A 16,523-nucleotide genomic window follows, 5' to 3' on the forward strand; every position below is an offset into this window, starting at 1 on the left:
GTACTAGAGGTCCCTGAGAAAAATGTGACTTTGGACTGATGCCTAGTGATTTGAGGTTGCATAGAACATGTTAAATGAATGGTGGCAATTTGCTCTTTATGCACTGAGAAACTGATGTGCTTGGTTCTTATTAAAATAGAAAATTACTTTTTTGGAATGTACTTACAACATACAGAACCTTCAGAAAGCTGTTTATGGCAAACACACTTTAGTAAAGAGTTCACACTAGGCATCTCAGAAGACAGAATAAATATATAATTGATTTAAATATTTGAAAAGAAGCTACTGAGACCTAGAAATCTAATGTTCATTATTCTGTATTATTTGACATAAGATATGAGCAGAACTACATAATGACACTAAATGGCTATTTTGTTGAGTACTGAATTAAAGACTGTCTTTACCTTCTTGGATGAGATTGGTTCTTTGCATTTCCAAGATCTCATTCTAACCTGATTATCTATTTGATCTATTTTATCAAATAACCAGAGAACAACAACCATACCTCAATAGCTGTCAAGCTATTAAAAACTACTGGATTTCATACCCAGCTATTTCCTAGATATTCTCCACTGCTCTGTCAAACTTTAATGAATATGCAGTGTGGCAAAGTTAATGCTTGTACTGAAACCCAGAATTTTGCATTCCTCAAATGCAGCCCAAACATTACATCTATAGGGTTTCTTGCATTTAATTTCCTAGGTTCCTTTTAGGGCAAAAAAAAATGAAAAAGTCCTTAAGGCAATATAAGCACTTAATCCAACTCAAATACTAAAGAGGACATAACCTTTTAAATCATCTTAAATATTTACGATGCCATAAGCTCTTAAACTTCCTGGAATACTTAGCCTTCCTTAAAACCTCATAGTACTCAAAGTCCCTAGAGCAACATAAGCACCTAAACTGCTTCAAATCCTTCCAAAGGACACAACCTTTAAACCAACATTCAGGATCTAATTTTTAGAAATATTTTTGTTTCTTAGGCATAATTTTGCCTGGTTTCATACACAAATCAGGTGGCTATTTAGGACTATTCACATGATGCCTTTGACAGAATAATTTAATTTGATGGAAGACATATGCATGGGGAAAACCAAGAGCACTCTGCCATGCTGGGCAAGTTAACCTAAGTAATGGGAAGTATTCCCTTGGTGCAAAACCTTGTCAGCATTTAGCTTCACGGAAATATAAGTAAAAGAAATAAAAAACAGTCACCACAACTTTCAGAGTACACTGTTCATACCTTTAAGTAAAAAGCGTGTGTGATGATAAAGCAAACAAGTTCATAACATTTCACCATCTTCTATGCTTGACTGTTACAGTAGGAAACAAGATATCACAACAACAGCAGCAAACTACATCTCTGGGCATTTTTAATACTTACCAAAAGCAAGCGTCAGTATAGAGGTAATATTTAAGAAGTGTCCAGCTGACATGTACATTATTTCCAGACTTCAAATCTTCAGGATAGTGTGCCCCCCGCTCATTTTCTGATGTATCTTTTTAACAATTTCATGATGAACTTAAGTCACTTAGTATCCTTTCTCCTTTCAGTAAGTCCAGTTATGTCTTGAATGAGCATAAAAACCTTTCAGAGTAAAGCAAACTTACACATGTAAACCCGAAAGGCAAAGGCCCCTCTCCTTCCAGAATTTCCTAGTTTGGTCTTACGCTGTTTCTTATAGCCTAGGAAAGGAATTGCCCTTGTTCCACTCTAAAGGATATGTGATGTTTTCTTCAAGAGTGAAGTATTAAGAGCATCGGTGCCACAGATGCTCTTGAGCAACTAAGTAAAAGTAAAAATACTTGTTGGTTTTTTTTCTTATACTTCCAAAATTCATGTGACAAGTAGTAAATCATAGAATCATAGAATGGTTTGGGTTGGAAGGGACCTTTAAGATCATCTAGTTCCAACCCTCCTGCAATACGCAGGGACATCTCCCACTAGACCAGGTTACACAAAGCTGCATCCAGCCTGGCCTTGTATGCCTCCAGGGTGAGAGTATCCACAGCCACCCTGGCCAACCTGTTCCAGTGTCCCACCACCCTCACAGCTTTTACATGAATCGTAGGACTTTTCAATGGAAATGCTGTAACCATCAATGAATGTAAAACTTGCAATCTATAGCTCAAGATTTAAAAATTCACCATTACGTCAACATTTCAACATGATGAAAATCTGAATGTTTAGGATAGTTCCTACAGCTATACATCAGTGGGTTATGAGTTTAAAAAAAAAAAAAAAAACGTGTTTACAGTGAGCCTTGGAAGCAATCACATTTTCTTTGTTCCTTTACTCTCTTACCAAATAAATCGGTTAATGTTCAAACACTTGATTGCCTCACCCTATAGTGACTGGTTTAATACCACTGAAAGTTAACAGGCTTTTCATAACTAGTGCCTTCCTGTTGTTCAACTAGTCTCAAATTGTTCTCCTCAACTTGCTACCAGCTCTTCTTTTTCTCCTTTCTGTTAGCCCCTTTTATATATATTTACAAAGTGTCTATTTCAGTAAGTCCCATGTTATCCAGTTTCACTTGCAAGTACAAAATAGTACAAACTTTTCAGCTGTTTGAGTCAGAATCACTATTTTAAAAATAATGCAAAAATGTGGAGCATTTTAATTATGGATCAGCAAGTTACCGTGGCTACAACACTCAGAAGTGTTGTCTTTTGAGTAACCCTTAAACATAGTACAGTGCCATAGCGGGAAGTGATAGTAGTGACTTGTAAACAAAATATTGGCTGATGGCTCAAAATCAAAGGTTTTGATAAGTAAGGCCTTGAAAATCACAGTTAAGTGCCCACTGAAGTATTACAGCTGCCATCATATAGCAATCTCATTCATAAACACTGAACAGGAGAGATAAACACTAGACATGCACACAAAAGATTAGAAATCTGAACAGAAAGCAGTGAGACTCTATTCAGAAAAGCAGATCAAATACTTCACCTTGCAAACAACATGAAGAGTAGTACACACTAGAACAGATGCCCTGTCCAGTGGAACTACCTCATCAATGGCTGTTGCTACCAGCAATGTTCTTTACTATGTGCCAAACTAAATTCAACATTGTATTACATGCAGAAGTTAATACATACAATCAGAAGTTAATACATACACACATACACACACCACAATTAATTGCAATAGAAGGATTATTTGAATGAAAAGACAATTTTTTGCTTTTGATATTAACCTTCTTTTTTTTCCCCCTATCTATTGATAAACAAGCAGTAAGTTCACTACTGCTTCATTCATCATATAGACATAGACAATGGAGTCAAAAAAGGACCTCCTTTTCACAGGTTTCCCTTAGAAATGCAAATAGAAAAGGCAAGATCAGAATTTCAAAATATCACTCTTTAAACTATATTTTTAATGCAAAGAGACTGGATAAAAAAAATTCTACTTCAGTACAGTTTTAAACATAGAAAATGGTCATGTGAGTACATACAAGTATTTGTAAACAGTTTAATTCTAGAAGAAACCTTTATGTTACAGGCTCTAAACCACTATCTGAGCCAGAAGTGGTAGCACTATATTACTTACAGAAAAGTAATTTGTTGTGTTTTTTTTTTTAAACATACCTTTTTTTTTTTTTTTTAATTACAACGATGCTCAGGGGTGTATCTTATTTAAATAAGAACTTCTGCATCAGGAGATAGGACATGAGACTTGAAGCTTAAAAGAGAACTGCTAGAGTCAAGTACTTTACACCCATCTGACATGTGCTTTAAGACACTTCATTTTGTACAACTGCATGGTTTGGGTTTATTTGTGGATTATTTCCCCTTGTTTAGTTCCGTCAGCAGAAAGCTTTGGAAGTAACCAAGTTTATCCTGGCTCTTCAGAAGTCCAGTCCTAATCTGAACTAAAAGACTAATGGAGATGCTCCCTAAACCTACTAACATTAAAATGATAACCATTTTCTGTTCCAGATACAGACTACGTTATTTCTGTTTTCTACAGAAGTGTGTAAAGAATTCTTTTGCTTAGACAGATACCTACCTTTTGTCTTGTCAGATACTTGAGTATTTGTAGCCATACACAGAGACTCAACTTCACAACCCAGCTCCAGCACTACGCTCAACTCATTTGCAGACAATGGAAAAGCTCTAGGAATTTAGCTGTAGGGCTTAAAACCAAATTTCTTCGAAGATACAGCAGGCCTTCAAAATACCCAAAGGCTTCTATTTCATCATGAATTTTAGAGGACTTCACAATAATGTATGCATGATGGGGGATTTAGAATGATAAAGTGCAAAATGCACATACTAAATTATTTTAAAATAAATCTAAATTCATCTAGAAAAAATTGATCAGCCACTGATTTTAAAAAAACAGAAGTTCATCATTTGCTAACATATGGCTGGGGATCCCTCACATGAGACTGCATCACTTCTGATAGTTCATTTGTAGCCCATCTCCCCCATGTTCAACATTTTCATCAGAAACAAGAACTGAGAGATAATGACTTCTTGGGGAAAGGTTGATGACCTTGATTCTGCTTTCAATAACTGTCTCAGAAATCATTTATCGTAACTTGCAAAAATACAGGAACAAGATGCACCATAAGAATCAAAAGACCGCTTATCCAAAGAGCTCCTTCTCCCTAAAAGACTTGGTAACAGACCATTTTTTCCCTTAAGGAAAGATACCAGCTAAAATTGTGTTTCTTACTCTGTCAGAGCAAAATCAGGGGAAGGAGGTGGAGAGAAAGGGGATCACATTTCAGTTTTATTCTACTGATGCTGCTGCCTGTCACTAAAAGATGAAGGGCTGAAATCCCATCAGTCTGGATTTGCAGATCTGAGGATGAAGAATTAGTATTTTTCTGTTTTTGCAGAAAACTCCTTGATGTATGGCTCCATTATTGAATGTTAACAGCTGCAGTTTAAATTACAAATGAGGTTCTATTAGCATAACCCGTACTTGGTTTCTATTTAAAAATACAATTTTAGCCAAAATTGTGTCATTTAATAACTTATATGTTTTCATTTGTTGCTACAGATATAGGAGAGAAGCAATTTTGTATTTCAATGCTACAAAATATGAGTCTAGAATAGGGAAAATGTTAGCAAATACTTTCAAGTTGGTATTGGTATCTTCTTTAAAAATAGCGACAATGGGCAAATGAATGGTCATCGGCAATGTTTTAGAAAATGTGGCCTTAAAAAGGCAGCAGTGCTGATGGGACAAAAACCAAAGCATCTTTTACCATTCTCTCTCCAAACCGATTTTCTAAATAAAATTGTTTTAAAAGCCCTGAACTGCACTGTGGAGTAACTGTTTAATTAGCTTTGGTTTCTATCATAGATGTTTTCATCAAAACACAACACACAACAGATGGTTTCTGCTCTTACATACTTTGCAACTACAATGTTTGTGTGACTATTTTCTTGCCCTTGAGAAGCTGTTTGTGTTTAGCATATCTTGTATTGATGGTTTTAACGTGTGGTTTTAAGACATAAAAATATGTCGTTTTTCTGACATATACACACATCAGCTCAGAAATTATGAAATCGTTCTGAATCAGCCAAGTTCCAACTGCTCTGTGTTTGCACAATTATTTTCTGTAATATTACAGAGCACTTCATGCTGCACAGTCCCAAGCGACAACAGTATTCATTCTAGATATCTAAACTTAATTCTTCCAATACAAACAAATCTAAAGCAACATTCTGCATCACAGAACAAAACCAAGGCATGGCCATAATCCCTATACTGCTCAAAGTGAACCTAACTTAAATGACAGAAACTGAAGAGATACAGAGATACGGAAGCCTGAGTCAACCACTGCTTCCATTAGCCAGACAATTCCTGATGACTTGGATGGGACTGTCACGTGGGGGCAATGTGAGAACAGGTTTCAAGATTGCTGAAAAAATCTATTTGAAAGGATATTTGCAACTCCATCTTCAGTTCAACACAGATACATTACCTGTGAATATTCATATGGATTGTATAGAGTTGCAATCAGATATTCAACTTGAAGAAAAATTTGATCACATCGCTTTACCAGACTTTTGTAAGTCCTACCTTACCAGAGAAAAATATCCCTCATTTCATAATGACGCCTTATTCACACCATCACTTTTTGGCATTACATACACTTGTGAACAATTACCTTCAAAGGTAAATGCTAATGCTTCGAGGGTAAATGCTAATGTTTTTGTTGCCCTCTTTTTTTATGATTTAATGAAAAACATAAAAAATATTAGAAGTGTTGTTACTTATATACATTAACTACTTTTTATATTTTATATGTGGCCCAAGAAAATTCCTCTTCACTCAAGCAGCACAGGCAAGCCAAAAGGTTGGGCATCCATGCTCTACATCCTAACATCTCGATGTCCAAAATATAGGCCATGATATGTATGACAGAAGCTTCCTGAATTATCTGTGTGTAGCAATGTAATCGTTGCCAACATACTACAGAAATGATATACGATTTCTGTCTTCAATCCAACTAATGATTTAAATAGTCTAAGCAGTACTCTAAAGAGGCTATGGTAATAATTAATTAATTAATGTTTTCTATGAAATTCTTTGAAATCTTCAGATGAAATGTAGATTGTTATTATCATATATGCCACGGCTTATACCCCCAAGGATCTCACCAGGCTTTGTTAATAGTATATAAGAATCCCTTCATTACCATTCAAATGCTTCTACCTCTGAAGCATAACACTGCAGCTGTTTACCAACAGGCAGTAATCCTATAAAAACATTTACTGAGCTTATATGAAGAGTATTGTGTTCCATTACAAATACCTGTTTCATACCTTTTCCAATCCCTGAACGGCTCAACGCCAGGGAACTGCAGTTGCACATTGGATGACACCAGAGTTTATAACGTCATTTCAGCAAAAGGTATCTGCTTGCCTGGCATCCTTATTTTGTTTATCTCCTATCTTTCACCTCCCCGTGTCCCATGAAAGATACTTCAAATTAAATTAATACGATTCCATCTCTCACAAAGTAGAAAATTTTAAAAATTGACAGTTATAATGGGCAGGTCATCTAATTAATTGATGTTCTCAGCCAAGTAAGTCAGGAATCAAACCATCCAAAAACCACTGGAGATGAGAGAGCTGAAGAAACAAACTGAAGAACATAAGCCATAGAAATGAAGACATACTGGTAAAAAGTTCTCTTTACTTTCTTGCCTACTTTGCATCTTCAGACAAGACATAAGGCACGTATGCAGTAAGAGAAAAACTATTCGTACATATTCACACTTTCTAAAAATGCCTGCAACAATGAAAACATCCTTCCTTTTTCCTTCTTTGAAACTTCAGGTTGCCTTTAAATTTTGAGTCAGACTAACTAAATGATGGGAGCGTTTTTTATTACCTGTATCAAATGGGACTGAACCCATGTAGAATTTTCTGTTATTAATAAAATAGCTACTGGTTTATATACTTGTGCTGAATACTACTTGCTGTATTACTTTCCTTGCAGTCATTAGTGAGTTTCTTTAAAGGATAGTGGTCACGTTTCTACACCCAACTTCATTCATTGGACCCAAACGTTATAAGCATACAGGATCTACTCAGTCTGAACACTGTAATGGGTACAGGACAAAATGTCAATTGTAACATAAAATTTATACCTCAATACAAATACGCACAGTTCTTCACTGCTCAAACATACTTTGTTTAGTGGTACCTTGGCTAAACTGCCCTTTTCATTTTCTCAGAACTAGGGTCTTTTTGGTGGATTTCTGTCATAATGCATAAAATGCCATTCAAAGCTGAACATTCTTAAAGGGGCAGAAGGATAGGAATATTACAAATCCAACTCAAATAAAGCCAGATAATCATGGGAAAACAAAATCAAGCCTATAAAATTTGCATCAACTATATATAGGGCCAGCTTGTCAGTCTCTGTAACAACCATGGCCAGAAAGCATAGATATGACAGTAATTCTAAGGGATACACACACTCGTAAATGTTATTTAGTGCATGTGAATTAAAGAAAATACTTAAAGATTATAAACGTGAGGTTCTTTCTCATCTCTGAGCACCTTCTTTTGTCCAATTTGTAAGTATTTCTTAAAAGAAAAAACAACTCCCTTCCTTTAGGCTTTATGAAGATTCAAGGAATTAGGAATTCTCTTTTTCCAGCAAAAAAAAGATGGGAAAAAAAGGAAAGAAAAATGCAAGACACAAAAAGGAACATTCAAAACAAAACTAAAAATGGAATAAAAATTTAACACATTCCAATGAGATTAATCGATCATCCATCCATAAACACAAGCACAGCATTACTGCTTAGTGTAAGCAACCACGTGCATTTCTCCCACAAGAGGACAAGCACAATGCTAAGATCATCTTTGAAACATATGCTTCTGTTCTTTGTAGTTTCTTAACAGTGATGTTAAAAACACATATGAAATAATACAGGTAAACATAGCTGTCCAAGGTCATTACTCACATTATACGGCAATTAGCTTCAAAAAAACATCTAAAGACAAATTATACCAGAATTTATTTTTCATATGCCAATATCACAACTAAAAAGCAAATGAGAACTTTGTTCATTCCTTCTTAAGCCTTTAGACCATTTCACTCCTCCAGTTCAAGGAAGCTCTCCTCATATACAGCCCTGATGCATGAACACAAAAAATCTTCATCGCACATTACCATCATGCTGGGAGATGCAGATGCCACCAGTCAAATTCATATGGCACCTTGAATTATTGAAGAAACCTACAACACTTCCATACAAACAGAAAATAGCATTTCATCCTAACTGTACTTAATAGAATATGTTACCAGTATTAGTTGATACTAGAGCAAACTTTTGTCACCCAGTTACTTGCATTTAAAAATCAGCTTAAAGCATGCTTTTGACTGTTATATTACCACCAGTTTTTTAATTCAATCTTTAACTGTAAGTGATACTAAATTTCAGAATCTTGTTATCTCACTTTTTCTACCTTATTACAAATTAAGTAAAAACATAGTTAAAATATTTGCATTTTCCAACCTAATGACAGGATATAAGACCAAAAAAAACTACAAGTCTGTTGGTATTTCATAGCTAATATTAAAATGGCATTTAAAGAGCATTATCTTAATGGTTGCATACAATACCTAAGCAATATGGAAAGTCTCTTTTTGATAAGCTTGAATGTATCACTGTAACTACAAAGATATATATAATTTCAGAAAGAATTTGTTTTACTCATGTGAAAGGATGTTTTTCTCAGTGCCAGTTATAACACTGCCACCTCTTAATTCTCACAATCCAACACAAGAGATGGAACAGATCTTCCTTAACATTTAATAGAAAAGTGTAACGTCTAGATTTTTGCTGATCACCTTAGGTTTCTCTTATTGTCAGTGACAATACACATGCATCCCCAAAGGCTGATTCAACTCATCTTAAGATGGACATAGAACAAGGCTGGATGAGTCCTCCTCTGGAAGTGCCCACCTTTCTTCACTGACTAGAGGAGTCTACAGCTCAGTCTTATAACACTTAGCTTCCTAGATGGCTGAAGTCAGGAGAGATTAATCACACTCTTGATATCATTCTCAAAGAGTACATGGGCAAAATAAGCACAAGATGAAGAAAGAATCCGTAACAAGCTTAAAAATCAAAACGGATTGTCTCATAAAAATGCAAAAACAAGGACATTCTTGCAAAAATAACAGGGATCTGAGCATTTGAAATGTCATAGAGCGTTTGATCTCCATGTCAGGACAGACTCAATCATTTATAGAAGCTTAAGAATACACAGGAAATATTTTGAGAATATGCTGACAAAGTAATATGCTTCTTCTGAATATGAGTAAGCATCAATTTGCAAAAGCTTGTAATTCAGTGCAATAAGGACAGACATTCACAGGCACAGCAAAAGCACATCTTGTAAACCATTGAAGCTTCACTCTTAAATTTCAAGTCTTTTCTCAAAAGCAAAGGAAAAAGATGTTAGACCTTTTTTTTAGCGCTGTTTTTTCTTTCCTCATTCTCAGAAACGATGCACCCATCTCACAGAAGCTTTTACAAAGATACTCAGCCTACAGCAAAACTGTGGACAGAAAGGGTCTGCAGAACTAATCCAAGCTGAAATTTAAGAAAACATAAATTTAAAGAAATAGTTCTTTTTTCCTCATTACATCTGACTAGACTTCAGGAAGATAGATATTTCTGCTGTGGACTACTGGATCTCTTCTCCAAAGCTTTTTCCCTACTTTTGCCTTTTTTTTTTTTTTTTCCAAACATGAAAGTACATCAAAAATGTATCTTCTGTTCCATGCATCAAAATCAAGAAGTTTCACTTTTAAAATACCTAAAATCTACAGCACATGACTGTCCTTCTAATTGGGGCTCTAATTCACAGCTAAAAAAGACTTTCACAGACTTCAGTCTGATTTTCTTAGTTACACTCACAAGTCTTCAAATATAATTTAACACATTTCAGAAAGCTCTCAACTTCTACAAACTCTCATCTTTTACCAAAAGTTCAGTAAAACCCTAAACTGAATTGCTAAATAAATCAAAACCAGAAAAAGACCAAAAAAATTTTGTGGAGATCACAAAATAAAATAGAAGACTCCTATATAATTGCGCTTTCCTATAAATATTCCCAGAATCACAGAATAGCTAAGGTTGGAAGGGACCTCAGGAAATGGTTTAAATCCTTCCTCAACAGAGTCAGCTAGAACAGATTGCTTGTTATTGTATTCCACTGGGTTCTGAGTATCTCCAAGGATGGAGACTGCATAGTTTCGTGGAATCTCCATGACCTCTTTCAGCCACCTGTTCCAGTATTTGACCACTCTCAAGGCAAGGAAGTATCTTTTTATGTTTAAATGGAATTTTATGTACATGTATTCCATGTTACCCATTGCCTCTGATCCTGCCATTGAGCACAAATGGAATTGTTCAGTTGGAAGGAACCTTCAAGGGTCGTTGAGTCCAACTGCCTGACCTCTTCAGGGCTAACCAAAAGTCAAAGTACATTATTGATAGCATAGTCTAAATGCCTCTTGGACATTAACAGACAAGAGGCACCAACCACCTCGCTAGGAAGCATTTCCCGGTGTTTGAATCTCTTCACAATAAAGCAATTTTTCCTAATGTCCAATCTGACCCTTCTGGTAATGCTTTGTGACATTCCTGTGCATTCTGCCATCAGTTCCCCGCAGCAGAGCCTGGCACCTCCCTCTGTGCTTCTCCTTCTCAGAAGCTGTAGAAAGCATGAGGTCACCACTCAACCTCCTCTTCTTCTCACTGGATATTGCAAGTGTCCTCTGTCTCACATCGGACATGCCTTCCAGCCCTTTCACCAGTTCTGTTCCCCTCCTCTAGACACTTTCAAGTATCTTAACAGATCTTTTATACTGTGAAGCCCACAGAATAAAAAATTTGTGTGCACAGAACTACATATAATATTCAGTGTTGGTGAGGTCACACTAACACTAAATATAGTGGGAGAATCACCTCTTCTGACAGGCCAGCTATGCTGTGTTTAATGCACCCTACAATGTGGTTTGCCACTTGGCAGCCAGGCCACACTGGTGGCTCATGTTGAGCATGCTGTGACCAGCAACCCCCAGGTTCCTTCCCACTGAGCTGCTCTCCAGCCATTTGTCTCCCAGCCTGTGCCTGTCTGGCATTGCTCCATCCCAGGTTCAGCACCTAGCATTCTCCTTTGCTGAACTTCATGCCGCTGCTGGCTCTGTCTTCTTATTATATGAGAATAAAATGTTATATATTTTGCTGTTCAAGAGAGCAGTGTCTAAGTTAGTAATCATACAGTATCACCCAGCACATACATCATGCTTGGCACTATACAAAATCAGGCTAGCATTTTGAAGATTCAGAAAGTATGTATGTATATATGGATTATACAGTGTCACGCTTACAATATAAATTACTATATGGCATCTATTTACTTATTTGTCATTTGCAACCATTCTCTAGTTTTGGAGATCTGAAATTTAAGTCATAAAGTCATTAAGTCACAACAAAACAGAAGTTCCTCATTTGAAAAATACGTAAGGCTAGCTCACACAAATGTTTCCACTCTTAAAAATGGCAGAGCACTAAAAACATCTACAAGGCTTGAGACTACAGCTCACCAAGCAATTTAAGCTGCAAAAACCAGAGCAGCTGCCAAAAGAAGCTATCGTGTCCTCCCCCACACTTCTGGCTGCTCATTTCCATCCTCGGTTCCCTTTGTACCAGTCACAGCCCTTGGACAGCCATACATGAGAAGGCTGGGATAAATCCAGCTGAAAATAAAACCATACAAAGAATTGGTTATTTTCAGCCAGCTCTGCTCTCCAAATTTATTTGTCACTTAGCCATGTAAACAGCTACACATGCTGAGGGTGAACAGCAATACGGGGATGGGAAGAGAAGCTGGAAGTGCTTCTTACACAGCTGTAACAGGTTAAAGTGTTCACTGAATACTTTGGCTAAAGCTAAGTTGTCAACAGAGAGACACAAGCTATTGAAGGACTCATACTAAATCCTCTTGGCATTACTTTTAGGATGAGATGGGTTGGCTTCTGCAGATGCCTGCTTCTCTACTGAGTGTTAGAAGACTCCAGGATGACTAACTGAGATGTAGTGGCTTAGTCTTCACATATCTAAATTAACTCAGATCTAGATGAGTCAAAAATGGTAAAAAAAACATGGTTTTACTCTTTCAGCAATTCATTTTCCATTAACAATTTTTATATGTGAAAAAATAATTGTAGAATAGCTTATCACAAAAACATAGGAGGAGTACATATTTTCTGAATGCTTTGCAAATTTAAACCACAATTTACATTTATAGGCAATAAATTTCAGTGACATGGTTCTATATTCCTCCTAGTGAGCACATAATTACCCAGTAGAAACAGTCACAACGACAGCTCCACTATAAATCACTTACATTTCTTTGGAGTCTCTTAGTCACCTTGCTGGGTTGTAGGAAGGAATGGTCTTTTCCTCTTTGCTCAAACTGATCCTCCTTCTAGAAGTGTCTTTCACTTCTATGGTAGATAAGGACAAAAAGTCCTCAGCTTTCACTTAAAATTATCTACAGGTAAAAAAAGGAAAGGAGTATGGTAAGTATAAGCCTTCGCATTGTGTTTTGTAACAAAGTATTCTTATATGCAGGCACTGTACACCTTGTAAAAAATCTCATGTTTTACATCCTTCTTTATTTCAAGCACCCTGGAGTAGTAGCCCACTGCACGACTGGAATTTGTAATAACAGAATTACTTTAAGAAGTATAAGTCCACAAAATGAAAGATAATTTCCCATAATCTTTTATTTGTTTTGCAACACCAAAGTCTTGCATATTTCTAGCAGGGCTTACACAGGCTATCACAATTAGCTGAACACAGATTTACTGTAAACCATTTTAGTTACCCATTACGAGTAAAAATTCCGGTAAGAATTTTCTGTTAAACAAAACATCTGTCTGTGTCTCAGAAAGTGAGACCTTGGTTTTACAATGGATAGCTCCGTGAAAATTTAACTCACCACTCTGCCAGAGCCAATATAGTATATTAAAACTTAAAAATTACTGAGGAAGGAAAAGGAACAAAGCAAAACACATTATTTTCCACTGTAACAAGCTCCATCTTGAATAATCTGCTCAGCTGTAGTGCCTCAAAGAGAATAGAGCACAAAATGAAAGTAGTTAGACAAGATTCAAAGAAAACATACATGATCCACTGGTTAGAGCAGACATCATATGAGGAACAATTCAGTACGCCACAACTATCCAGACCAGAAAATACACAACTTAAGAGATTATATGACAGAAGACCACAAAAGCCTTAAAAAAATTGAGAGACTGCACAGAGATCATCCGTTCCTTGCCTCTTTGAGCACAGATTCAAAACAAAACGCAACAACTTCTCCACAAAGTAGGTAACAGATATGTGGACTTGTTCCCAAGAATGCTGTTGATGCAAGGAGGTTTCGTAAGTCAAAGGGGAGAGTGAAGGTATCCTTAGAAGAGAATCTTTACTGCTCCACAGCAAAATTCTGCTTGTGAAGGTTTTCAGTAGTTCCCTGTGTTTGTATCTACAACTTCATCTATGTGTACCCATCCAGTTCAACATATATAAATGCAGTTCATTAGCATCTACAGGCCCCAAGTTTCATCTCAACTCAAACATTAAAAAACATAATCTTAGAATTCCAGCAGCTCTTCTTTTTTTGCTTTTATCTCTAGGATACAGCAGTGTTTTTTGCTTTATTTTGGGTAACTGCAGATCAATTAAAATTCCTTCCAGGAAGTCTTCTGATCCAGCAGAAAGTGAATGACTGTCATCAGGAGCAAACACATTTTGCTGTCACAGAATAGCCTGTCACTTTTGAGAATAAACTCTCTTAATTAATTCTATCCATACCCATTGGATACACCAAAAGAAAATAGTTGTCTTGCTAGATACAGATCTTTCCACTTGTGAACTAAGTATCCCTATATGGAGACTTGTGCATTGGCATGTTATACACAGAAGCAGACTATACTAGCACAAAAACATAGTGGGACAAAAATAACTTTGTTCAGACCTCAGTATGCAACCAAAGTTCCTTTTGAAAAAATGCAGAAATTGATGCCCTAATGTTTCACACAAAAATTTATCTTCCTCAATATCTGTGCACAGATCTATTTATTAATGTTCTTTCCAGACCTTACAATGAGGAATCTGAATTACTGCTGCTTTTTTTTTTTTTCAGCTTGATATATCAAAGTATGCTTAGTATTCTATCTACACCCCCTCATCACTTCCATACTCCACAAAATAAGAGGCAGCTGTGATGCTCACTGTTATGTTTGCTTTTGCAGCTCAAATGGCTACATGGAACACGGAATGAAGTTCACTGTACAGCATGCTAATGACCCAAGACGCATAGGACTACAACAGCAATTTAGGTCACCTTCCCATTCCACCCTTTGTCCAACTGCTCTGTTTAGAATGTAAAAACAAAAGGATAGGATTGTAATTCATCCAGCTCAAAAGGAATTCAAGTTCTCCTTGACATCTTGCACAACACTATAATATGAGGGCTGCTCCGAAAGTAATGCCTCCTATTTTATTATGTAGGCCCATGATATCAGAGTGGATGTTGGTGGTATGGTTGAACCTTCCCACCCGTACCCCATCACATTTTATTGCTGTGTGACAGATGGCAGCAGAGGGGAAGTCTCACAAAATGGTGTCTGACATCCAAGTGTGTATAGTGTGTATGAAGCAAAGGCATATCACTGAGTTCCTCCATGCAGAAAAAACTGCAACCTTTGACATTCATGGACACTTTCTGAGCATTTCTGGAGACCAAGCAGTGGATGTGAGCACAGTGAGGCAGTAGGTGGTGTGGTTCAGCAGTGATAACAGCAACAGTGGGTCATCTCCACCAGTGCAGATGTTTATGAGTACAACATGCAGGCTCTTGTTCATCGCTGGCAAAATTGCATAGCTAATGGTGGTGACTATGTTGAAAAAGAGTGTTCTGTAGCTGAGAATTTGCTCTATCAAACATTCTAATTGTGCTCTTTGTATCTGTTGTAGTTTCAGTGTAAATAAATAGGATGCATTACTTTTGGGGTGAACTATGTACTAACTAGTAGAGTAAGTGCCACCAAGCAAGAGCTAAGTGTCTTAGAATCAGTGTACGACCAAAGATAAGCTTGTTACAGATTTTCAAAATTTATGCCAAAAAAAATCAAATTCAAAAAGTATGGCTGGACATACTACAGCAGGTAAAATACTGTAGGACAAACTCTTTAAAAACAACATAATAGTAATAACAATCCATAATCATTATAGCTATAACTACAACACTAAGGAAGTAAAAACATGAAGGATGTCTTGTAAGACAGCTACCTACTGACTGACAGATAGAAAGATTCTTGCTCTTTCCACACATAGTCTTGAGTTACAATGAAAAAGTTTACAATATCTTCCCATTAATGCGATCTCGGCTTTCTCATAGAAGTGCTCATTACGGGGGGAAAGTTGATATGCAGTTAGTTCAATTGCAAGTGCTGGGAATCAGCAGTTACCCAAAAATTCGGTAAAGCAAGAATGGTTTTCTTTCCCCCACCATTTGTTATAATACTCTTTTGGAAAGTTAGATGAGCATTCACACTTGCTTTAAAAATTAATTCCTTAAATATATTCCCTAATTCTATTATACCCCTGGAAGAAATCTACTCGTTTCAAAGACACAGGAAAATATTTTTATGCAAAGAATTTCTTAGCTTGTGCTTTGAATTTCTGAATAACCCAATGACTCAAGTAACCTACAGGATTAAAGACACATAGTGGTTACTTTGGGTATTACAAGCTAAACTTGAGCACAAACTCACGCTATTTCCACAAGTTGCATAAGACAAAGTAAAAGCTACATAATGTAATACGATCTTACTAGCATTACTGCTACAGGACTTCTTTGGCCCCTGATAAAGCCACAGCTGCATTACAAAGCCATCACATATAAGTATTGTTAAAATCTCTATCCTGTGACTAGCAGGTATTTTTACAGAA

At 36.5% G+C, this 16,523-nt stretch overlaps 1 protein-coding gene across 1 annotated transcript in view; it reads right to left on the bottom strand.

Moving 5' to 3' along the window:
- The window catches only part of FOXP2 (forkhead box P2), a 356,192-nt gene extending 343,144 nt beyond the window's left edge, over positions 1 to 13,048 (bottom strand). Inside the window, exon 1 of the mRNA XM_021384892.1 lies at positions 12,907 to 13,048. The gene's annotated coding sequence lies outside the window, so the exon portion shown is untranslated. The remainder of the gene's footprint in view (positions 1 to 12,906) is intronic.

Source organism: Numida meleagris, chromosome 1, assembly GCF_002078875.1.
Source record: "Numida meleagris isolate 19003 breed g44 Domestic line chromosome 1, NumMel1.0, whole genome shotgun sequence".
NCBI classification, from domain to species: Eukaryota; Metazoa; Chordata; class Aves; order Galliformes; family Numididae; genus Numida; species Numida meleagris.